At 41.8% G+C, this 26,082-nt stretch overlaps 1 long non-coding RNA gene across 1 annotated transcript in view; it reads right to left on the bottom strand.

The window, feature by feature from the left end:
* The window catches only part of LOC148142263 (uncharacterized), a 97,221-nt gene extending 84,676 nt beyond the window's left edge, over positions 1-12,545 (bottom strand). Inside the window, exons 1-2 of the long non-coding RNA XR_015752050.1 lie at positions 12,502-12,545; positions 3,117-3,144 (exon numbers count right to left, since the gene is read on the bottom strand). This is a non-coding gene — a long non-coding RNA (uncharacterized LOC148142263). The remainder of the gene's footprint in view (positions 1-3,116; positions 3,145-12,501) is intronic.
* Between the last annotated feature and the right edge of the window lie 13,537 nt (positions 12,546-26,082).

Below are 26,082 nucleotides of genomic sequence, written 5' to 3'. Positions count from 1 at the left end.
GTTTACAAATCATCATTTCCAGCACCATTTTATGTACAAGAGTACCTAGGTTTAGATTCTTAAGTACAAATTCTTAGGGGGGAAGCAATTACAAAAGTAAGGAATAAAAAGTTCACAATAGCAGTCCTTCCAACCCAGTCCACGCCAGTACCTGACCTCTAGTCCACACTGGACCTTGACTCCAGACCATGTCAAGCTTCACCTCGAAGCCTGGAGACTGCTCTGGAATCATCTCAAGGCCGGAAGTCCACCAACAGACTGCCACACCGAGCCATGAGATCATCATACTGGGTTTGTGCTGATGTTAAGATTTCGAGTCTACATTGAGGCTAGGAGTTCAGGACATCACCGAGGAGAAAGAAGGAGAAAGAAACACCAAAGAGAAAATAAAGGAAGACAAAGAAAAACCAATTCAGAGCAGACGAGCTCTGACTGAGCAGTCCTACTTTGCTGCCATCTTGGATCAATGTAGTTCATACTATGCTGAGGTAACAGAATCCTGACTGAAAGCGACACAGTCAATTCCAAAGTGCCTTTGTCGCACTAATAGTATTCATATTAGTAACATCTTTAAGATGATATCCCTAAAAGTGTCACTAGCAGTATCATTTTAACAATCAAATATTACCAAAACAAAACAGAAGGAAATTGCAGTGAATCATAACTCCAGCATTGTTTGATTTTAAGTGTTTTGATGTTGATATTTCACTTTGGTGTTATTAAATAACCTCTAAACTGCTGATGTTAATATAGCAGCGATTGGTAATTATGTTAAACTCAACAAAGATTACAATCATAACAACTTTGTAAATATTTGCCTTTTACTTTTTCTAAAATGAGTCCCACTTCCCTCAGTTTTCACACAATCTCCTTCTCTATCCACTATGCCAAACACAATTCGGCAGCTGCGACGGCAGCTTGAGAACCAGCCTTTCCAAATTTTTATTCTTGCTCTGGTTGCTGAGAGATGAGCAAGATCTGCTTGGATGATTCATCCTCCAATTTTCCTTTCCTTCTAATTTCGTTCAGAGTCAGAATCATAGACATTACACTCGCTCTTTCTTCCTCCTACACCACAATGCATTCCCGTTACCATGTCTTCACATTTATTTTACGCTTGACAATTCTTATGTTATGTGGAAATCTAGTTTCCTGCATTTTGTGGGATAGGTACTCATGTCGTTCAGTTAACACTACACAGACATGAAAGCTGATATTCCGTTTGACCCAACAGAAGGGAGCTAATATGGTGTCATGATAGAAAACAGTGCTTCCCAACATTTTTCACATTGAGACTTTATTGCAGAGATCGAATATTGTTGTGAACCTCGATGAGAACTAACTGGTGGGGTGGCTGATGTTGGGAATTTTGTGGAGGAGAAACCTCATGAGGACAGGGGAGTGAGGAACAATGAGATTGAGGAACAACAAGAGTGAGGGAAGAGTCGGAGCTCAGTGGCAGCTTTGCTACTTGAGACCAACAGAATTTCAGCTTGTGACTGCACATGAGTACCTGAAGCCCTGCTCAAAGACCTCATTTGACAAGAGTAACTGTACAGTAATTCTTCACAGCAACAATTCCGTCTGCATTTAGATGGACAACAAACAAGTGCAAAGAGACGTAAAAAGTCTTGCACTGGCCATTATCACTGATGTACATGACATTGTTATTTTATGGCCTTTCTATGAAAGGAACAAAATACACAAACAGCAACCTCAGTAGTGAAGTTGGCTCAGTGCATTATCTCAACTTGCTTGCTGAAGCCTGAATGTATTGCCTTGGATCCCTGTTGCAGTTATTACTTGTTAGGAAATTAAAAACAATGGAATGTCACTGCTGAAAATTGGGAGTGCAGTGCCAACTAGGGAATGGGGAAAAAAAAACTGCTACTTTGAAATGTCAAATCTGCAATTTACTAAAAGATACTCTAAACTGTATGATGTTGCTATAAATATCATTTAAAAAGTGGGTATTAAAGCAAGTTTATTTGATATCAGGTCAACACTCAAATATTCAAGAACAAAAATGTTTGATTGGTGATAGTAAAAAAATCCAAATTAACCTTTGAAAGTCAGGGCCCTAATTTGTGTCCAGGATTACAATGTCTTTCACAGCTACTATGTCAAGTACGACAGCAGCAGAAATGATCCAGGATGAGTACTACTATTTTGTGGGGAACAAGAATAACAGGAGTATTTCTAGAGTTCACAAGAAATAAATGAACCAGCAACCTCCACCATGATAGCAATACCCTCAAAGTTCCCATTGCCATTAGCTGTGATATCTGGCAGCTGTTTGGAGAGGCGTTGGAAGAAATTAAAAGCTCAGATGGCCAGCAAAAGGACCCAGAGAAAACAGATGTCAGTGAATTCTGTAACTTTTCAACCCGCTATCTTCCTCTACAGCAAATGCAGCAGAGTCTGCAATACCATAGTGGACCTCCTGAACCACATCAGCTGCTGCATAACACAGCGATGACAGGCACAGCTCAAATCACTGTCTAATAGACTTCCACGATTTGGAGACGTCGGTGTTGGACTGGGGTGTACAAAGTTAGAAATCACATAACACCAGGTTATAGTCCAACAGGTTTATATGGAAGCACTAGCTTTCGGAGTGCTGCTCCTTCATCAGGTGATTGTGGAGAGTATGATTGTAAAACACAGAATTTATAGAAAAAGTTTCCAGTGAGGTGTAACTGAAATTATATATTGAAAAAGACCCTAATTAAGACTCGGATTGACTGCCATAAGTCTCTATTTACATCCAATGTCTAATACACTAGCTAGGGTAGAAAAATGTCGCATCAACAAATGAGGAACTGCCCACTACCAGCTGCAAGAATATGGTACAATAATGTCCGAGCATGTTTAATGTTGTTATCCATTTAATGGCAAGAGAAGAACAAATACAAGTGAACAGAACATTTCTCTGTTACTAATTAAACCTGGGAATTGATTTTATCAGTCAGATAGATGTAGGGTTGTGGCCATGTTAAACAGATGCCCCATCAAGGATATGTTTTGCAATATGAAGGCTGAGACCGTTCTTTTTGGTGAAGATACACGGCACCAGCATGAATGAAAATGTGCAGAACTTTAATTGGTTACCTGACCTTCTCTGGGTTTCGTACAAGACCGGACCTGGAAAATAAAAAATGGCAATTAGAAAACCAGTATAAACATGAATAGGAAACAATGCATGAATAATTTCAACATCTATTGTGGTGACTTAAGCTCTGTGTGAGCGAGGTATCACTTGAAAAGTCTTGTTAATTGGAGCATAAGAGGTATCTGTGATAAGGAGGCATGTTCTTTGAACTAATTGAGCCAGTTGTTCCAAAATGAGGAAGGTGAGGAAAAGAGGTCAACAAAGCTTGGGAGCTCAGATTCTTTGCTCCCAGAAAATTTCAAGAAGTATCACAGAACTATAAACAATTTCAAATCTTAAAGATGCTGCAGTGAAAAATATAATCCTCAGTTATCGTGCAGTTGAAGGGTTCAGTAAACTGATGTTCAGAAACTTGCCAAAAAACAAAATATAACAAATCTTATATTCAGAGCATTTTCATTCAGAATGTGAAAGATATGAGCCTGGACTTGACCATAGTGACAACAGTGAGGCTTTCAGTGCTTGTCTTTATTATAGGATAAGTCTGAAAACTGGCATGTGCATCGTTAAATGCAGAAATCCAGAGCGTTTTAATTTTATTCTTTCATGGGATGTGGGCATCTCTGGCAAGGTCAGCATTTATTGCCCATTCCTAATTGCCCAGTGGGTAGTTAAGAGTCAACCACATTGCTGTGGGTCTGGAGTCACATGTAGACCAGACCAGTTAAGGATGGCAGTTCCCTGTGCTAAAGGACATTAGTGAAGCAGATGGGTTTTTTTAGAGAATTTTAATGGATTTATGGCCACCATTAGACTCTTAATTACAGATGTTTATTGTATTCAAATGCCACCATCTGCTCCTCCATAAGGTATACTGTTGGAGTCCTCACTCATAGGCACAGATTTGAAATCATTTGAATGCCACGAATTTGGGATGTTTGCATATTAGTTTCACACTGAAAATGGACAAAAAGTTAGTGGTAATAAATCATGAGTTTTTAATGGCATAATTTGTAATAATTACTGCACTAAAATTGGAAATCTAGTTTTGGTAATTTAGGTTAGTTTCATTTGTATTTCTGCTGCTAGGTTAACCTCTCATTATCGTCTTTCCACCTCAGTTGGATCTTGAAATCAACTGGGTATCATAAAAAAGGTTGATATTAAAGGATGTTTATTAAAAGTTGCAAATTAGTCCCTTCCATCAGTTTAGTTTAGATGATTAAATTAGGTTAGATTACCTACAGCGTGGAAACAGGACCTTCGGCCCAACAATCCACACCGACCCTCCGAAGACTAACCGACCCAGACTCATCTCCCTACATTTACCCCTGACTAATGCACCTAACACTATGGGCATTTAACATGGCCAATCCACCTAACTTGCACATCTTTGGACCGTGGGAGGAAACCGGAGCACCCGGAGGAAACCCACGCAGACACAGGGAGAATGTGTAAACTCCACACAGACAGTCACACGAGGCTGGAATCGAACCCGGATACCTGGCGCTGTGAGGCTTTAGGTTTGATTGAGATACTGCCATCAAGCCAGGCTAACACACTAATACACTGCGGAATAATATCAAATAATCAAACAATGTAATTAAGCACTATTTAACTGACTGTCAGAAGTTATAAAGAAAGGCTATAATTCTCAGAGTCTTGGACCAGACTTTAATTTGGCTGATCTGCAGCACCAGCTTAGGGACAGGAAATCTTTTCCTCCCTGTGTCAAAACACATCAAGTTATTACATTGACAGGAACCCAAAACAAAGGTTTCTCCCCTTCATCTGTCCCCATGTTCACTTAAAACCCCCTAAAAATAGTCAAGTTAAGCAAATGCAATGCAGATCTACAGTCAAAAACCCATGTCTGGTTACACTGTTAAACAACTTCTTTTGCCCAGAAGGAAACAAAAATCAAAATTGAGGGATTTCTTTCCCTCACAAGAAAATTAATGGTGATTTTTTTTTCTAAATGAAGTGATTTTTATTCCTTGTATCACTTTCCCTTGTTACTATTCCTCTCAGTTAATTTAACAATTTTTTAGAAATTATTTTTAGCTCGGAGCTATCATACTTCGATTAAATGTAATTTTCTGGCAAATAGAGATTACCAAGGTTTTCTTGAAGATGAATATTATTATTGACTGGTACAATAATTCCAAGAAAAAAAAATTTAAAACATGACACCAAACACCACACAAACACAGGTAATAAGTTTAAAAAGGAGTCACAGGTATAGATAGGGAGAAATAGACTCTGAAGTTTAATGTCCTTGGAGTCTTTGAAATATTAGAGTTTTGACCCTAGGGCCACAGTTGGTTAATTATCTGCAGAAAAAAAACAGAATCTTTAGATATGTTTCCTGCTCAGTTGCTTCCTTAAGTTGTTTTCTCACCAAGTGTTGTTTTCCAGGCTGATGACAGACGCAGTCAAATAGGCATGAGAGCAAGGCTTCCAGGTTCTGCAGTTAAAAGTATATGTTCTCCTCCCTGCCCTGTTACTCAAAAGCAGCTGTAGAAATACAGTTATGTGTATATTTTGGTGTTTAACTCCATTGTCTTTCCAAGCTGGCTGCTGGCAGGCAAGTCTTTTCATATTCTGAGATGTGAAATTATTGTAAATGTGTGGATTAAGCAGGAGGTGTGAATTCTCTGACACTTACTCAGTTGCCTGTTTTTGATCTTTTTTGATAAAATTACCATTCTAGTGCAGCTTTATATTGTTCCACATGGGTCTCACGAAATTTGTCCCAATCTGTGGTCAGGTGACCATTTTAGGGTTTTTTTTTCCTTTTTTAAAGAAAATATCTTAGTCCAAAAAGTCTCAGGGATACGAATCAGATGATAGAAATTAACATTTGATATCCATTTTACTACTATCATAATACCCTTACTCCCATATCAATGTTCCGGTCTTCATTTTGCTTTCCATGCATTAATTTAAATGTATTCTGAAATTTCAATTCTTTTGCTTCCAGTTTTGCTGTCGGTGTGTCTGAGAGGGTTACAAAAGGACACTGCAATCTAACTGGTTGAAATGCTTTTGCTTACAGATGCCACAGTTCCTGTACAGAAGGTGTCATCTTGCAAAAGTATCCAAATGCTTCAAAGTTTCCACTGAGAAGTCAACTAAAGGTTTGTGGACAACTGCCCACATGTTAAATTGTGAAAGATTTTCCTTTGTTACTGTCAGCATAATGTGCCCAAAGCAAACCATGTCACAACATTCTAAAAAAAAGACATAAGTGATATATTTCAGCAACGCAAATAGAAAACATATAATAGAAGAAAAATATGAATAACAATTCTAAGACAGTATTCACTGCATTTGCAATGGAGAACATGTTATATTTTAACCTGGGGTCTTCATTCACAGGAGACAACCTACAATTAAAACAAAGTAATTGTTTTTGCGCTCATGAAGTACAAGAAATAGAAAACTTGCAAAAATATGATTACATTATCAAATCTATCACCTAATATTAAGGTTTGTTTAGTTAGCAAAATTCACACTTCAAGAAATAAAAGCCATTGAAGTATTGATCCGTAAAATATGCAACAACTCGAAACTTTTGCCTCAAAGACAGTTGGCAGTAATGGTGTGGTTAACATTGGCACAGTAGGGCATTAGTGAGTCTATTTTCAGAAGATTTGTCAAGATTAGTGTTTACCATGAAAAGGCCACTGGTCTGTAAATTATACCATTAAACATGTCATTTGCATATAAAATTAGTCCAATTACAATTAAATATTTTCTTTCATAGCAAAGAGCTATTAAACTCACTACTCTTAAACAAAATAATTGGAAACAAATTGCAATGCCAGTTAGATTCTAGAAAAAAGCTGTTGAGAAAATATATACATAATATTTTTGGTTAAGCAAAATTATCTTATTGTAACTGTCTAATTTTAAAAGATCTAATTTGTGCCCCAAGTACTCTTGCTTTTCTCTCTTTGGAAGAATTTCATGGAAGACTATAATTCCGAGTGCCCTTAGGTATTTTATTCATCTGCTCTGTTATTACCATGTCTGAACAATGCATAAAAATTCCACTTGATCTTACCTTCACCAACATTTCTTGACAGGCTCTGAAAGTAGTGGCTAGGATTAAGAACTCCAGTGATTTGTTATAAAATATTTTCAGTTCAGGTGTTGATGAGGGACAGCACAGATTACATACTATACTGCCCCTTTACCAAGCAGACAGGAGATGTGAAAGTGGTCAGAACAAGTTGCAAAGCATGCTGGAACGATCAAGAAAACCATTTGAATTCTAGAAGTGTTTACAATAAGCATACTTGAGCACCAGTTCTCAAAGCTTGAATAAGATTACAATATGTTTTCACTAGCTATGATGTTTAGCACTGAGGTCATCTGCTGCACAACATGGTTTTGAATTAGAGGTGTCATGTTTTTTTTTATTGATTTGTGGGATGTGGGCGGCATTGGCTGGGCCGGCATTTATTGCCTATTCTGAGATGCCCTTGAGAAGGTGGTGGTGAGTTGCCTTCTTGAACCGCTGCAGTCCACCTGCTGTGGGTTGACCCACAATGCCCTTAGGGAAGGAATTCCAGGATTTTGACTCAGCAACAGTAAGGGAACAGCAATATATTTCGAAGTTGGGATGGTGAGCGGCCTGGAGGTGAATTTGATGATGTTGTTCCCATATATCTGTTACCCTTGATAGAGGTGGGTTTGGAAGGTGGTGTTGAGGATCTTTGGTGAATTTCTGCAGTGCATCTTATAGATGGTACACACTGCTGCTACCGAGCGTCGGTGGTGGAAGGAGTAGATGCTTGTGCATGTAGTGCTAAGCAAGCAGGCTGCTTTGTCCTAGATGGTGTCAAGCTTCTTGAATGTTATAGGAGCTGCACCCATCCAGGCAAGTGGGGAGTATTCCATCACATTCCTGACTTGTGCCTTGCAGATGATGGACAGGCTTTGAAGAGTCAGGAGATGAGTTACTCGCCACAGTATTCCTAGCCTCTGACCTGCTCTTATAGCCATTATGTGGTGAGTCCAGTTGAGTATCCATCAAGATTATTGACAGTCGGGGATTCGGTGATGGTAACAGCACTGAATGTCAAAGGATGATGGTTAGATTGTCTCTGATTGGAGATGATCATAGTCTGGTATTTGTGTGGCATGAATTTTACTTGCCACTTATCAGCCCAAGCCTGGGTATTGTCCATATCTTGTTGCATTTGAGCAGGGACTGCTTCAGTATCTGAGGAGTTGTGAATGGTGCTGAACATTGTGCAATCATTGGTGAACATTCCCATTTCTGACAGATCCTGAAATACCAGTTCCCTGTTTCCAATGTGTTTCCAATGTGGAGGTCTTCAGAGCAAGGGTTAAGCTGATTTTTCCAGGTACCCATGCTGGTGTCTATGTTGAGTTTTTTCATTATCTAGCTTGCTTGGTGAGTTTGATAAGATAGTAAACAATAATAATGAGGTGAAATAAAACAAAGAACTGCAGATGCTGGAAATCTGAAACAAAAGCCAAATTTGCTGGAGAAAATCAGCAAATGGGGACATGATACCTCAGTTGTCAGCACTGCTACCTCACAGCGTCAGGCACCCAGGTTCGATTCCACACGCAGATGATTGTCTATGTGAAGTTTGCACATTCTCCCCATGTCTGCGTGGGTTTCCTCCAGCTGCTCCAGTTTTCTCCCACAATCCAAAGATATTCAGAGTAAGTGGATTGGCCATGAGAAATTGCCCTGTGGTGTCCAGGGTTGTGCCAGTTAGGTGGATTAGCCATGGTAAATACACTATTACAGGGATAGAGTAGGGGAGTGGCTCTGGGTAAGAAGCTCTTCGGAGGTTGGTGTGTACAAGATGCAGAGCTTAAAAATGTCTTGCTGGAAAAGCGCAGCAGGTCAGGCAGCATCAAAGGAGCAGGAGAATCGACGTTTCAGGCATAAGCCCTTCTTAAGGAATGCACCAAATGGTCTGCTTACACACTGTGGGGATCCTAGGATTCTATGATCTGGCAAAATCTGTGGAGAGAAAACAGAGATAATGTTTGGATCCAATGACTCTTTATTAGGATATTCTGATGAAGGGTCATTGGACTCAAAAATTAACTCTGCTTTCAGACAACCATATGTTTCACCCGTAATTTAACTTGCTTGCTAGCTATTCAAGCATGGTAGGTCTCATCATTGTTGTTATATTATGTTATTTTTAATGATCAAAAAATCAATCACTCAATAAGAATTGATTAACTCTACAGGCTACATGGTTACAAGTTATAATTCAGATATGACAGCAAACCAATTGATTTCTGTCCATTCAAGTTCCAGACCCACAGCAGACTAGCTGCCAGGCAGGGTTGCAACATTGTCAAGCAATCAAGGCTACTGGAAAGCATAATAAAGCTGGTTAAGGTAATAATGATAGTGAGAATGGCAGAAAGAAGGTTGCAATATTGAATATAGCCAGTGTATGAACCCCATGTAGCCCAACTCTCTTAAAGGTGAGTTACACAAACAAGTACCACACTCTCATTGACGAATTTCTAATTACCAGTGCAGGTAAGATTACAAATTCAACTTCCAGCTTTTCACTTACCCATCAGTTTTGCTGATCAACTCTCCTGATTTGCCACTAAACCGAGCATTTTGGGGCTGCCCAAACCTCCTTTCTGCCATTCTCACTATCATAATTACCTTGGCCAGCTTTATTGTGCCTTCCACTAGCCTTGACAGCTTGACACCATCTTTACTGACCCTGTAGCTACTCCAGATCTTCTAGCCACCCATGGTGACCTTTCTTCCAGCTTTGCTGATGATAATGTCACCAAGTCATTTTCCTCCAAATTACAATCATCCAGAGTTCAACACAGGCCAGAGTGTGAGGGGTGGCTTTGGACTGAAATTGATTAAACACTTATAGTTTGGTTTTAGGAGAAGCGTTAGTACTAAAAGTGGTGTGATTTAGGACCACAGTGAACTTATTTCAGTGAACCAGCTTTATTGAATCACCTTGAGGTGCAGCTTTGGTTAAAGTAGAATTCATTGTAACATATTTCCTCTGTAAGTATCACTTCCTTCCATTAACAAGGCTATTGTTGGATCTTGGAGTTTAAGAATCCAGCAGAAGACTTAACAATTGTCAATTGGCAGGTGTTGCATAATGGTACACAGCTGAGGTGAACATCTCATCTTGCTAAATTTGGCATTACCAAATGGACATCAGATAATTCTTTCTTTAAATGTGCCCCTGGAAGAAAGGCCTAAGAAAGAATTTTTAATATTCACTCATGGGCTGTGGGTGTTTCGGTTTGGCCAGATTTTATTGTCCTTTGCCAGTTTCCTTGGATACAACTGAACAGCTTGCTAAGCCATTTCTGAGGGTAGTCATGAATCAATCACATGTCTGTGCGACTGGAGTCACATGTGAACCAAGCCAGAATACAATGGCACTTTCCTTGCCTAAAGTGAACCTGATGGATTTTTACAACAGTCAACAATGATTTCATGGTCGTCAGTGGATACTTCATTCCAGATTTTAAAAATGGAATCAAATTCTATTATCTGTCATGGTGATATGCAAACACCAGCCCCCAGAACATTACCTGGGTCTCTGGATTATTAGTCTGGACTATACAACTCGGCCAACTCATTAATATCTTAATGACCACGTCTATAAGACATGTCTTCATGTCTTTGTAGTTGGACTATAAGACATGTCTTCATGTCTTATAGTCCAACTACAAAGAGGTGATCAGAGCAAAGCTGAGATATAGCTGGGGGTCATTAAAATATATCTGGGTGCTTGCTCCTGTGAATGACATCAGATAGAATAGAATGGAACAAAACCGCCATTGCTGAACAAGACCGCCATTCCAGGATGAGACCACAATTCCGGGATGAGACCACCATTCTGAGATAAGAACGTCATTCCTGGGCAAGACCGCCAATCCAGGTTGAGACCACAATTCCGGGTCGAGACCACCATTCCGGGTCGAGACTACCATTCTGAGACACAACTGCTGTTCCTGGATGAGCCCGCCATTCCACAGCGAGACCGCCAATCGGGGACAAGCCCACCATTCCGAGACAAGACCACCATTCTGGGATGAGACCACCATTCTGGGATGAGACCACCAAGCGTGGCACGGTGGCTAAGTGGTTAGCCCTGCTGCCTCACAGAACCAGGGACCCAGGTTCGATTGTAGCTTTGGGGGACTGTCTGTGTGGAGTTTACACATTTTCCCCAGGTCTGTGTGGGTTTCCTCTGGGTGCTCCAGTTTCCTCCCACAATCCAAAAGATGTGCAGGTCAGGTGAATTGGCCATTCTAAATTTCCCATAGTGTAGGTGCATTAATCAGAGGGAAATGGGTCTGGGTGGGTTACTCCTAGGAGAGTCGGTGTGGACTTGTTGGGCCGAAGGGCCTGTTTCCACACTGTAGAGAATCTAATCTAATCTCACCAAACTTGGATGAGGTCATTAGAAGATAGGAACAGTAATGTAGGTAAGATAGAAGAGGCAACAAGTCTTAAGTCGACGGGAAACTCTGAGAATATTTGTAAAGACTTAGAAAGGTAAGTTTCACAGGCAAAGCAATGAGTGCCTTGAGAAATCACCACACTGTTGATTGGCAAAATCCTGAACCTTTGTAAAAGTTTAATTGTGAAGTCATCTCATTTAGATTGATAGATTGCATTCCTTCAATTCTATCAATGTCAAAGCTGTCAGTATAGCAAAGCATGTTTTACTCAAACTCCACATAGCCTTTGCCACAGAGCCTGAAGGTTACTGTATTATAGTTGTTTTCTTTTCTCTCTGTTGTGTCTTTTGTTTCCTCTTCTGTCTTTTCCTTCTTCTGCCAGTGGCCTGGAGCAGAGCAGGGATGCCCAGGCGCCCAGATCAAAGATGGCTGCTGGTTTGGCACCAATGGAGCCTGGTCAGACCACATGGAAACCTTTGAAGAAATACTGTAATGTCTACCTATTTAACTTTATTTCTTATTTTCCTAACTTACACTTATAATCCATATATCTGTAACATAGTGTAACTATTTTTCTTTTTTTTTACTTTTTGTACTTAAGGTTTGTACCTAAGATGGCATTGTGTGTTGGTGGCATTATATACTTTGCACTGTACTCCTGCTCTTTTGTAACTTGAGTAGACGTGACAATAAACCTAACTCTAATTCAAAAAGACTTCTTGCTATTTCAGAAATGCCACTCAGTACTTGACACCACAATGTAGCCAAGCCATGTGTCAAAGTTACTCAGTGGACAATTGTCAGGTAATAGCAGACAAAACATGAGAAAATAGTCAGTATCTTTTCTTTCAAATATTAATAACAAAAGTCCTGAACACATTCAGCAATTTTACAGTTTAAATAGTCCTGAATACACTCACCATGCTCTGTAGCTGGGGTCACCAGTTGGAATCAAACATGTGACACAGATTCAGATCAAGGACACCATATATAGCCTACAAAGGTTGGAGCATGTGATAATGTTGCTCATCGGACTTCCAGATTGGTGGGCTGTGGTCCATCAATAATGTTTGGAATCTCTGGTATTACCGTTGACAATGCAGCTTCCATTCCAGTCATTGAATTGCTAAGCCATATTCCATTCTCTGCGTTACTGAAATGCCAATGTCTTCTTGAAAACATAAGCAATTTTCTCCAAAAACCAAAGCAAAATAAGCAAGGTAAAGCCAGAAAGATATTACAACATTTTAATGTAATCTTTACAATACATACATACCAGTGCTGCATAGAGATGAACGCCTGTTAATATTTATCTAAGAGCCCTCAGTTAGTTGTATTTTGTAAGGCAATTCAACAGATGCTGAACTGTGGGCCATTTCAGCAGAGAGTACAAATGCCATGGGTATGTGAGATGCACAAGTGGTGGGGTAGGATTGTCTTTGCAGGAAGCTGGTTCCCTCATCGCTGTTATCCACATGGGAATGTTCTGAGAGATTCCTAATTTCACAGCTGAATAGACAGGTGTCCGACGATGAGTGAATACTTCTGAATTTGTCCTGCTTGTAGTATTTTATGCAACTACTGTTGTGTATTCTACCTCCTCCATTCACTTGTGCACAGACGATGAATAGTAACAAGTGGTCTGATTTATTTTAATTATCTCCTTGTCATATTTCATTATTTTAATAGTACTTCAGTTCTTATTTTCAAGCCTCACTTTTCTGTTTCATGCTGTTTTTCTGCCGACAGACATATCATCTATTAAAATCCATGTGGCTAAGGGGAAGTAACTCTAATTTTTGTAATGTGTATTACTTAATGACAGATTTTCATGTCTTAATTAGAAAATGTTTAGTATGTTACAGATGCGCCAATATATACGTTTGCTGATTTTTAAAAAAATTATTATACTTTAATTTCTCTTGTTCAGGCTTTTCTGCCATTTCAGTTTGATGGATGGTACCACACTCTGAGTATTTTAGTGAAAATAGCCATCTCTCCATCTTGACATTTGGTGGAATTGCAGCTGCTACAATTTTCAGATTCAGCTTTAGCAGGAACAAACAGTGAACGAGGAGAAAAATATAAGTTGACACATTAGAGGGCTGTAAACTCTGAACAATTATTTTATGATGACATGCTCAACTGATCCAGGGCATTGAATATAAAGTTCATCAAGCTATGTTGCAGCTGTATAAAGCTTTGGTTAGGCCATGTTTGAAAGGGCAATTACTGGTTGTTACACAACCAGAAGGACTTGAATGCTTTGAAAAGGATGCAGAGAATGTTTACCAGGATGTTGCCTGGTCTGGAGAGTTTAAGGTATGAGGAGAGTACAGATAAACTCAGATTGTTTTCACTGGAAAGATGGAGGCTGAGGGGTGACCTGATAAAAGTCCACAAAATTATGCGAGGCATGGATAATCAGAGGCTTTTCCCAAGGGTGAAAAGGTCAATACAAGATGGCACATGTTCAAGATGAGAGGGAGAAAGTTTAGGGGAGAAGTGCAGGGAAGATGTTTTCACGCTGAGGGTAATGAGTGCCTGGAACACACTGCCAGTGGATGTTGTGGAAGTAGGGACATCAGCAATGCTTAGGGAGTCTTGATAGACGCATGAATTGGACACAAACAGGGGGATAGAAACTGCTTATAGGCAATACGTGCCAGGTTTAAATCTGGATAAGGAATTGGTGCAGGCTTGGTTCCACTCTTGTATTATAATGTTGTTTACTCTTCATTGATCTGTAAATCCTCACCCAGACTGGTGGAAGAAAGTTAGCATAATGCAAGGGTCTTGCCATTTATAAAGGCCGAGTGAGGAGGATGACTCAGCTCCTCTTTTTAACTCTCTCTTGGTTAAATGCAACAGTTCTTTTTATTTGTATCACACTTCAAAAAGGGTGTAGTTCATGAGATCAAAATGAAAGAGCCAATTTGAATGAAAGAAAGAAGAATTTGATAAACTACTAACCTGGGAAAAAAAAAATATGTTGTCAAACATACAAACCAACAAGGGAATAATTTTAAAACAAGGGAATGTCTCTGATACACAGGAAAAATAAAATTTTAACACTTAAATGTGAGTAATTAACTTGAGAACTCAATTTTTTAATAGTTGAGTGGTATCCTCAGCAAAGGCAAAGATTGAAAATCTTTTTGTGTTCTCAATGAATTGTTGATTCTGCAATTTACTTTTTCTCCAGGCACTGTTTATGAGGAAATGGATGGGGAGGGGGAAAGACAGAAAAGAAAAACAATGCTTGTTTATAAATCCATTTTTCTTTTCTCACTTGCTCTACCAAGGAGCTGCTTAAAATATAATTCTGTGTGTGCTCCTGAGTCTGGCTGCATTGTTTTTCAAGCTGGCTAACTATAGACAAGCCTTTTATCATGTGACAAATTGTCATAAAAGTATGAATTCACCCAGGTGTACAGATGTGAGTTTCTTGATACCTCACTCAGTTGACCTGATTCAATGTTTTTAGATAAAAATGGTAATTTTAAGCAATATGCTTTTGCTTATTTCACATTGGTTTCATAACAATTGCCTTAACTTATAATCAGATGGACACTGCAATTATTATAAGTCACTATTTAGACACTTCATAAATTATTGTAGTCCATGAAAGAACTCACACCTAACAATCAGATGATGGTACATATTTCTTACTGACAGCATTTTTTCAAGGAGCAATTGCAAAAATATCATAAAGATAGAGTCTTTTTAAATCTAACATTGTCATTTCTATCTCCATTTCCCTCAGTTTCTGACTAGATCAGCAGGCTGTGTGGCTACTGGCCAGTATAACCAATGATAAAAAAAGCTACTAGTGGGGTATCAGACCAGTAACTAGACAAGTGAAGTGAAGGGAACAGGATTAATCTATGGCAGAGTTAATTGGATGGGTGGAGGTGTTCAGAGTGCCCATCTGAATAGAGAGGACACATGCCCAGCATGGAAACTGGGTGCTGTACTTGAGGAACAAAGGAAACAAAATGTCTTGTGGACTGATGATAGTTAATGCATGAATTATCATCTTAAGTTCCCTGAAAAACAAGTTGTTCATCAAGCTTTGTGTGGAAAACATCCCTATTTTATGGTGTGACCTTGAAAATGGAGAGGGGGGTAAGAAATATTTAATGTATTTTGTACTCAGAGCAGAGGTGTGAGTGAAGAGCCCCAACATCAGAAGAATACTGACAGAAGACTTCACAGCTGTTTGAAGAACTTCAACTATCAGAAGAATGCACAGTTGTCAAAGAAGTTAAAATAGGTATTTCTTAACATGATTGTGATTTCCTTCCAGAGCTTTCCAAAGCATTTCCTTATTTAGAAAATAGCCTATGCCTCTATTCTTCCTACTCACACCTTTCCACATTGCATTCCATCTGCCACTTCTTTGCCCAATTTCCGAACCTTTCCAAGTTCTTCTGCAGCTTTCCCACTTCCTTAACACAATCTATTCCTCTACCTATTGTTGTGTCATCTTCAAATTTCCATCTCCAGTTCCCTCAATTCTTTTGTCTAGATTGTTAATGTATAGCGTGAATAATTGTGGTCCCAATACTGACCCGCTGTGGAACTCCACTAGTCACCAGCTGCCAACCTGAAAAAGATCCTTTATGCCATTTATCTGCCTTCTGCTAGTAAGCCAATCCTCTTTCCAGACCAGTACCTTGCCCTTAACACCATGGGCTCTTACTTTAGTAAGCTGTTTTCTGTGTGGCACCTTGTCAAAGCCCTTTTGAAAATCAAAGTAGATTATGTCCATTGGCTCTCATTTGTCTAAATTAGATTATCTACAGTATAAGATTATCTCTTCGGCCCATCAAGCCCACACTGACCTTCCAAAGAGTAACCCACCCGGAGCCATTCCCTTACCCTATATTTATCCCGACTAATGCACCTAACACTATGGACAATGTAGCATGGCCAATTCACCTAACTGCACACCTTTGGATTGTGGGAGGAAACCAGAACACTCAAAGGAAACCCACCCAGACACAGGGAGAATGTGCAAACACCATACAGAGAGTTGCCCAAGGCAGGAATCAAACCCAGGTCCCTGGCGCTGTGAGGCAGCAGTGCTAACCACTGAGCCACCATGCCACCCCATGTCTAACTTATTCATTACCTCATCAAAGAATTCTAATAGATTTGTCAGGCATGACCTCACCTTGACATAGCCGTGTTGACTCAGCCGTATGTTATCATGCACTCCCAAATGTGTTACACCAGGCTGAAGTATGCACAGCCAGGTGCATTCCTTACATACACATATTTTAATCTGTCATTTTCAGGAAATCTTACTTCCATCAAAATGAGGAATTAGGTCTGAGGGAATTTAATTCATCCTCATGTTTGACACAAAGTGTTCGCATTAAGCATTACATAGCCAGTACTGCTCCCTCTATTCTGCTCCACCCATGTTTCGTAAACCCAACATCATATACTGCTGCTCACTGCACTAGTATGATTTTTTTGTAATGTCAACATGAATAACTCTTCAAGTCTCTGTGAGCAAAGCAGTCCAACCAATCTAATGCCAGTTTTGTACGAAATCATGGACAAATCTTTGTTGCTGATTCATGCCAAAAGGAGGTTACATTCAGATTACTCAAACTTAGAAGGTTAATGAAAAGACTTTCATCCTACCAGTCAGGCTGGATCTGGGCTCTGATCCCGAAGGCAAAAGCATGGCATGATGCAAACAACACCAAAGCCAAATTAGGTGTGCATGAATGAGGGCTATTATTTTAAGGTGAATCCTTAACTTTAATGTATCCTAAATCCATTATTATATTTATAAATGACACTTCACTCATAATGTTCGACTGAATAATGCAAACTAGACACAGACAGAGTGCCAAGGATAGACCTTCTAAAAAGGGCCTCTTAAATGCAAGTTTGAACTCTGTTGGAATTTAATGCTCTCTTCTTCTATTTTCCACATGCTTTACTTGCCTTTCCTTAACTCTTCATAACTACACTTATAAGTACTTTCTATTTCCAATCTTTAGAATTATTATTCTTAACTGGTATCAACTTTGAATTTACTCAGGTGAAGTTTCTGTGTTGTAATTTCTATGCATTTCTATACATCACACAGCACAAAGAGATGGGGAGCATATCCTTTGAGGATTGCAAATACACTGCACAATTAAGTTGAGAAGCAAAATTTACAATGATCCCTGAGATATTTTAGCGAGGAGTCACTATCTAGGATTTGTGCTAATTGGCCCTTCAATGCCTTCGTGAAAATGTAAGTGAAGACTTATATCCACACTATTCCGATGTCACAACAACATCAGCAACAATAACTTGCAATTTATATGATTTGCTTAATACAGATACTTTCATAAAGTCAAAATTACTTTTCTTATGTCAGCTGGACTGGAGGCATTCCTCCAATAGAAGAAGAGATACACGGCACCATTGTGGATGGTGTGTTAACTCCTTACCTTCATAAATAAAGGGGTTTGTATTCTCCAACATTATCTAATATCAAAAACGTTGTCATGTATGTACAGGTGGTTCTCCTATAATGTGGTAGTTGCGTCCCGATGTGATGTTGTGTTACCGAAAATTGCAGAATAGCAGTAAAGGGGCCTATGGGAAAAACTGGGCTCGGTTCTCCAGTTGAGGGAACTTGTCCATTTCTGGTCAGTCACTGAAATTCTAAGTTGATACAAGTGAAATTTCCCCATGTATTGTTATATTCCCAGCTCCGTGTGGAGTGGAATTTTTCCAGAACCTGGCTCTCTGCCACTAAAAGAAACTGCTGGAAGTTTTTTATTGGCGCAAGTAAAATTGCCTTTTTTTTGAGGGAATGGCTAAAGGGCAGGAATGCTCTTCAACTTTGGTGGGTCTCAGGTTTCAGACGAATGAGGGACCAAGACTCTCAGATCCTCCCCTCCCAATACCTGGCCGCGCCCCCCCAGCCCCACCCCTTCAAATGGAGACTGGGGGACCTTGGATCAGGCATAACCTGGGGATGGGTGGGATGGGGAGAAATGAGGGTCACCGATGATCTGTCCTTAGTTTCACACCTTCCCACTTCCACACACATAAGCCCTCTCTCGTAAAGTCGCCGTGTTTTGAAGCTTCAGAATAGCCAGCAACTGAGCCTCTGCTTAACAAAAGGTTGGGCTTACTCTCCAGCACTCACTGGACATCACTGTATTTCCACCTTCTTTCAATCCCGATCTTTTTCTCTCACTCTTCCCATTCCTTGACCCCCACACCATGCCCCCCACACCACACACCCCCACACCACGCCCCACCCACACCATGCCCCTCTCACCATGCCCCCCACACCATGAACCCCCAACATCATGCGTCCCCAAACCACGCCGCTCCACACCATGCCCCCCCACACCACGTGACCCTCCCACACCACACCCCTCACACCATGCCCCCCACACCACTTGACCCTCCCCACACCACACCCCCATACCATGCCCCCCACACCACTTGACCCTCCCCACACCACACCCCCATACCATGCCCCCCACACCACACCCCCCACACCATGCCCCTCCCACACCATGTGATGCCCCACACCATGCCCCCACACCACGCCCCCACACCACGTGACCCCCACACCATGCCCCCCACACCACGTGACCCCCCACACCACACCCCCACAACATGCCCCCCACACCATGCCCCCCACACTATGCCCCTACACCACGCCCCCACACCATGTGACCCCCCACATCACACCCCCCACACCATACCCCCCACACCACACCCCCCACACCACACCCCTCCCACACCATGCCCTCCTCACCATGCCCCCCACACCATGCCCCCCCACACCACACCCCCCACACCATGCCCCTCCCACACCACGCCTCTCCCACACCATGGCCCCCCACACCACCTGACCCCCCACACCATGCCCCCCACACCACGTGACCCCCCACACCATGCCCCCACACCACACCCCCACACCATGCCCCCACACCACGCTCCCTACACCACGCCCCCACACCACACCCCCCACACCATGCCCCCCACACCATGCCCCCACACCACGCACCCCACACCATGCCCCCACACCATACCCCCATACCACGCCCCCACACCACGCCCCCACACCATTCCCCTACACCATGCCCCAACACACCACACTCCCCACACCACTCCCACCACACACAAACCCCCACACCATTCGCCCAACACCACGCCCACCACACCATGCCCCCCACACCATGCACCCCCACACCATGCCCCCACACCACTCCCCCCAAACCACACCCCCTAAACCATGCACCCCCACACCATGCCCTCCCACACCATGCACATCCACACCACTACCCCCACACCATGCCCCCCAACACAATGCCTCTCACACCATGCACCACCAAACCACGCCCCACACCATAACCCCCACACCATGCCCCCCACACCATGCACCCCCACACCACGCCACCTAAACCACACCCCCCACACCACGCCCCCCACACCATGCCCCTACACCACGCCCCCACACCATGCCCCCCACACCATGCATCCCCACACCCTGCCCCCTACACCACACCCCCCACACCACGCACCCCACACCACACCCCCCACACTATTCCCCTACACCACGCCCCTCCCATACCACACCCCCCACACCATGCTCCCCCACACCATGCATTCCCATACCATGCCCCCACACCTCGCCCCCACACCATGCCCCCCACACCATGCATCCCCACACTATGCCCCCCACACCACACCGCCCACACCACACACACCCACACCACGCCCCCCAAACCACACCCCCACACCACGCCCCCCACCATGCCCCCCACACCATGTCCCCATTTCATGCCTCCCCACACCACGCCCCCCACACCATTCCCCTACACCATGCCCCTCCCACACCAACCCCCCCACACCATGCTCCCCTACACCATGCTCCCCCACACCATGCCCCCCACATCATGCCTCCCCACACCACGCCCCCCACACCATTCCCCTACACCATGCCCCTCCCACACCACCCCACCACACCGTGCTCCCCCACACCATGCTCCCCCACACCATGCCCCCCACATCATGCCTCCCACACAACACTCCCTGCACACCACAGCCTCTACAACATGCCCCCAAACCATGGTCCCCCCCCCCCACAACACCCCCTACAGTACACACCCCCAATCCATGCACAATCCCAGTCAGCATTCCAGCAAACTATTCCAATGTTCGCTTCCCCTACCTTTAGTTGCAGATAGAAGCAAGAAAATACACATACACACACAAACAATAATCTGTTGCAGTAGATGAGCCAGCAGAGTAAATCACAGCCAGCTGTGGTTCTACATGGAATGGAATCGTGTAACAGAGAACAGGAGCTCACTTTATAAAAATTGTCCACAATTCACAAATCAAATTACAGCCAAATTGCGTTTGCGAAGCGTATGTTCTCGGAGAACTATCTGTTTGCCAACATCCATCAGATGTTTGAGTTGACAACCTGCCAATAAATATGACAAGGTCTGAAGGCTTTTCGACAACTTAGGTCACAATATCATATCACTCTAGAATGTTCTGCAGGGGGCATCAATTATGGTCTCAGTGTGTGGCTTTTATTGCACCACAATATTTGAAGATAAAGAATCACTGGGTTCACAGCCCTGCATGAGCCTATATGTTCCTACTTGTTGAATCCACAGACAAACCCATAGCCTGGATGCCCAGCACCCAATGTCTAATTGATTTTAAAATTAGGACTTTAATTCTGGTATTAAGTGCACATAGGTGAAACCAACTGCCCAAAATCACTACCAATGCTACTGTGTAATCAGCCATTTCAAAATACATCTACTCTCCCCCTCATCCTGCCTTCCACAACAACATTACCGAGGCCAAACACTCATTGTCATTTATACAGAACATTTACCATGCTCTGGTACACACACACACACATCATTTTTAACTGTCTTTTGCACTGTCTATCAATTAACATTACTAGGTTGATGCAAAAGAGTTTGAAAAATCATAGATCTAGCTAGTTACTGGACAACATTCCAGTATGGTTGTCAGTTCTAAGCTACAGATCTACAGAGAATGCCATGTTCCACAGTTAATTCCTTTCTCACACTATCACCATATTAGCTAGCCTAAGTTCCGTGGATATGGCACTGTATAGTGGGCACCTGTCTCCTACTCCAAATGTAGTCTGAAATTCTTGCTCTTGGAGGGCGGCCTGAGGTGTTTGCAACCTTGTTGATGAGCAGAAAGATGAAAATAAAATAACCATGACCTTAGCTTTTCAACAATAGATGTTGCCTTGCTAACACCAGTCAGACCTTCGAGCTGACAGACTGCCAATAAATCTGACAAGGTCATAAGGCTTTGCGATAACCTAGGTCACAATATCACCATTCAGGAATGTCATATTGTATAAAAAAAAGAAAGACCCCATTCAACATTGAGTGGGAATTGGTTTTAATAGGTATACAATACAATTTGTTACAATCTAAATCATTTAAAATAGCAAGCTTGCTCTCTGGGTTCAATGCGTATCATGTAGATGTACCACGGACTCTTTAATAATTTAGTTTGATACGGTGTATATGTCCTGAGGAAAGAACTGTTTCAATGAATACTATTAATTTTAAATAATCTAACCACAAATGTTCCACACGAATGTGTCGATAGAGTGAGAGACTGTTTTCTTGGATTGCTTTTGGTGATCAAAATGATATTTTGGTATTCTGACAGCAATGGTTGCTGAGGTCAGGTGGTGAAGTATTATTGCAAGAGGTCAGTGCAGGAGCAGGAAGGGAGTAAATAGCAGACAATCTGCAATCAACTCAGCACCATGCCTCATTTAAATGTATAGATCATTCATTTAGAAATATAAATTAAATGTAACTACTAAATAACGTTATGAACTACCTGCTAATAGTATAGAGGATGCCATACCTTATCGCGTAAGCCAGGAAATTAATTTGAGAAAATGTTGGCTCCTAATAAATTCATAAGAAGTCAGAGAGAGAAAAGATGCATGGAGTGATAAGACAGGGAAACAGACCCTTCAGTCCAACCAGCCTGTGTTGACAATAATCCCAAACTAAACCAATTCCACTTGCTTGCTCCTGGCCCAGATCTCTCCAAACATTTCCTGTGCATGTACTTATATAAATGTCTTTTGAACATTGTGACTGTATCTGCATCAATCACTTCATTCCACACAGAAACCACAATCTGTCTAAAACGTTTTGTTTAAAATCTTCTCCTCTCACTTAAAAAATTCCCCCTAGTCTTGAAATTCCCCACTCTGGGGAAAAGACACCTGCCATTCACCTTATGTATACCCCTCATGATTTTATAAACTTCTATAAGGTCACTCCTCAACCTCCTACTCTTCAGTGAAAGAAATCCCAGCCTATCCAGCCTTTCTTTATAACTAAAACTTTCCATTCCCAACAAAGTCCTGGTAGGATGATGTGGCACCTTCTGTCTGCACTATACTGATAAGCCCTTTCCCAGACTGACAGATCTGCATCTTCAGCTGGTGTACCATCTGCACTACCAGGGCCCTGGTCAAAACGTAGTCAAGGTCACAATGGACACCCCTTGTCCCACAGTAAGCAGCTTTGTGTGTCTCTTGCACCCTCCAACACAGCAGATACATAAGAGAGTGCTACTGGAAATAGAAGTTATGATAGCTGCCAGGGTAGTGGGCATACCCCCCCCAGGAAGTGGTAACAATGAACACAATTCACCTGCACGTTAGCCAAATGGAATCCCTTCTGTTGATCTATTCCACAGTGTCAATGATACAGCCCTTGCTGTGACACATGCCCATGACACCCTGCACTGGGGGGAATCTATCTGTTTCTGAATCCTATTGCCTGGGCTACCTTGACATGGAGCAACAATGAACCAGTATCATCTTCTACAGAAAGCATCAGTCATTGTTGTAGGTGTACGACTGAGAGATCCCACATAGCTCACTGAAGTTCAAAACAGCTGTCACTTCTGCAGCCAATCAAAGACGATCGCTCAACCCCACCCCTCCCCAAGTTTTTTCACATTGTCTCGGGTCACACAGAACCTGCATCAACACTGAGCCTCATTCATTCCCAGGAAATGGAGTAAGGGGTGACAAATCTCTGGTTGTCCTGTGGACCAAGCACACCCTGACGGGCCCTGTGACTCTTGATCTCCTCAAGAGCCTGCTGCTGATCCTGGGCTATATATTGTTGCTGACCCTCCTGCATCCACCTTCACCTTTTTAGCAAGGCAGCTACAGAGACCAATATCTCACCAGCAGCTGGCACAGGACTCTTGTTGGAAATGACCTTTTTGGTAACACACTGGAGTTGCCCATGGCTGAGGAGAATTGTTAGTTGAGGCAGCAGTTTCCAAAGTCAGAGTCATGGCCTTGATGCTGATGGCAACTAGGTAAGATAATGAAATACCTCATAGCAATCTTAGTGGGGAAGGGAAAACTTGTTATTCAGTAAAATGTCGAGGGGCAAGTCTGATCCCACCATCTTCAAAGGTTATTTCATGAAATTGCCATGAGGTTATGCACATTATACATGTAGGTATACTGAAATTATAAGAGCAATTAACACACTAACGTTAAGGAATTTAGCTGAATTCCTTTAGACAAATGTCTGTGCATAGTAGAGAGAAGTCCCTATCCTGTCAGCAGGGGTTTTGAAGAATGAATAATATAAAAACTAAAGACCGAATGATGTATATTGAAAGGTAATCACGTGAAAGGGACACCGGAAAACAGATAGCATTGTTAGGGGGCAATCGCAAAACATTGCCATGTCATTATGGCCTCAGGAGAACAATCACAGCTTGACAAAGTACCAAACAGCACCCAGTCAGTATGATGCAACTGGCAAATGACTGGGGAGAAGCAGAACGGTCAGAGAGGAGGTGGTAAGCGCTGATATCAATGTTGCATGTAATCATTGTAATGTGGAATGTATGAATATCCCGTACTTTACCGGGATAGGGGAAGTATCTTGGAGTCTGTCTTGAGTGACCTCTTCCAGGTTAAGGAGCTCTGATTAAAGATTGGTTTGTGCCTCTGAATACGGAATTCAGACTCCTCTCTAAAATCTTTCTCCAACAGAACATAAGTAGTTGTGAGAAAAGGCAGTGGGAGCATACCCTGCAGATGAGAGCTAAGCCCACTCCTCCACACAGTCACCACCACTTTGATAATGAGGGTCACGTCTCCACTCTTCTTTCAGCTTCTGCACCAGAATGTGTACCAACTTGGGGAAAGTATCACACCAGCCAAGCGACCAACATAATACAACAAAAAACAAGTGCCCTTTCCCATCCCAGACCCACCTCAATCATTCAAGTTTTCATTGCATTCTGTTGTGTTTATCATCATACATTTCTTACCATAGCCCAGCTCGTTCAGACCCTGATAACATTCCATCCATAACATACTCTGCAGAGGCTACTCTTTGAAAGAAAAATACTGGCCAAAAATTGGTAGTTCTTTTGCAGAAAAAAGGGAGAAGATATATACTGTTCCCTATCATTTCAGAGTGGTGGCTTTTCATGTTTAAGTAGGCATCACTGGTCACAGTTGTCACTGGGATCTTCAAAAGCAGATCATTCAGAGAGGTCAAGGAAATCTTCCAGAAGTCTGTCAGGACTCGAGCAGGTGTCTCAGAAAGGTGAGAAAGGACTGAGCTAGTTTTATCTTTTCAACTGAAGTCCAAACAATATCAAAATAGTCACAGCTCCTGACAGACATAAACTCTGACATTGAATTTCCAGTAAATCTAAGCCGTTACCTGAAGGCAAGTGACTTTCAGTTATGCAAACAGTTCCACAAGCATCAACCTTGGCTGTTTACTGAACTTAAAATATGTGACTTCCAAGAAGAGATTTTGAGTAAAACTTCCCCCAAAGTTACCCTTAAGTGACTTTACATAAAAAATACAGGTATCGCCAGGGTATTGCAAATGAAACAACTTTCATGAACCTTTCATCTTATGTTCTTAAAGAATATGAATAATAGAAACCTTCATAAAAATGCACATAAGTCAACTTGTGTTATAAATAAAATCATAAAATGCTGGAAATATTCATTTTTATGAAAGCTTGCAGACCTGAAATGTTATCTCTCTTTCTCTCTCCAGATGCTGCCAAATCTGTTCAGTGTGTCCAAGCATTTTCTGTTTTCATTTTGGATTTTGTGCATCTGCATTATTTTTCATATGACATTTGCATCATACTGTTCATCAACTTTAACAGTCCAACATATCTTTTTTCAATTTTATTCTTGAGAATTGTATCTGTAGGGTATAATAGTCTAAAACTATTTGCTGTCGATTCATGCTTTAAGACATAACACTGCTGGGTGAAGCTGCAAGATTGAAAGTGGGGATATGGTGTGAAGCCTATTTTCTGAAATAAAAACTGATTCAAACTTCCAAAATAACTTTGTAAAAGTTGGAAACCTCTTATCAAGCCAAGTATTACACTATGTAGCTGAAACCTCAATACTA

Source organism: Chiloscyllium plagiosum, unplaced genomic scaffold (genome assembly GCF_037043375.1).
Source record: "Chiloscyllium plagiosum isolate Xiang-an unplaced genomic scaffold, Cpla_swu_hap1 HiC_scaffold_29, whole genome shotgun sequence".
NCBI lineage: Eukaryota > Metazoa > Chordata > Chondrichthyes > Orectolobiformes > Hemiscylliidae > Chiloscyllium > Chiloscyllium plagiosum.
This window is presented reverse-complemented; position numbering and strand designations above follow the sequence as displayed.